Raw genomic sequence first — 1,086 nt, forward strand, 5'->3', positions numbered from 1 at the left:
CAACATCTAATAATTTATATCATATAAAAAAAAATCATTGACCCAATCAACAACTAATTTAAAAGTCATGCATGTGATGTATCACAAATTCTAATTAGACAATAATGTAAAAACTTTTGCACCGCTAATTTATATCTGAATCAAACTTTTAAATTTTAAATAAATAGGTGCTAAATATATGTCAAATTCATCTATTAATTAATGCTAAAAGGCTACTACAAACATGCATAATCAACCACTACGACCATACTTGACATGCAACTTGCCATCTATCTATATATATATATATACTCTTGCAATGCAACTTGCAAACCGGTTTGTATGTGTACACTATTAATGTGTTCATGAAGTGGGATCATTATTATTTGTGTGGTAAACATTGCAAACGCGTTATATAAATCTTGTTACAGATATTATATAGAGTAGACTACTAGAGAGCTATATGCATTAAGTATCTAATAAATTTTATCATAAAACAATTAAATTTTAAAAATATTGTTATAAAATAAATTTTCAATAAAGAAATCAATCTGTTTGATAAAAATAATTTTAGAAGAATTATAAAGAATAAAAATTTATTAACAATCAAAATGTCCAATTTAAAATTCTTTGAGATTAAGTTGAGTGTTTATTCTAAATTTTTTCAAAATCTTATAGAAATTAAGCTCAATAATTCTATATATATAAACCCGGAAGGGAAAAAAATGTTGAGAGAAGTTGGTCATATGATAATAATAACATTGTTTCTTGGATTTAATGAGATTATATTAAGCCGTTCATGTGAAAATTTAATTTATCACACATTTTATTGCGAGAAAGAATCTAACAACATGCTATATCAATGAGTAATTAACAAGCTAAGCATAAAGCTAATTAACAAAAGAACAAAATAGTAACATTTTCTTTAGTAGATTAAATTTACCTACTATGGTAGGCTTATAGTAGCAGATAATTAAGTACAAAGATGCATGTACATTGCCTTGGTTTTCTTCCAATAGGTTTGGATTATTGGTTTCGAAATGTCAACCAGATTTGCAGCAAAATCTTTCTTAGTTTGTTCTCATGGTTATTAACTTATTATATATA

This window comes from Arachis ipaensis, chromosome B07, assembly GCF_000816755.2.
Source record: "Arachis ipaensis cultivar K30076 chromosome B07, Araip1.1, whole genome shotgun sequence".
Taxonomy (NCBI): Eukaryota; Viridiplantae; Streptophyta; class Magnoliopsida; order Fabales; family Fabaceae; genus Arachis; species Arachis ipaensis.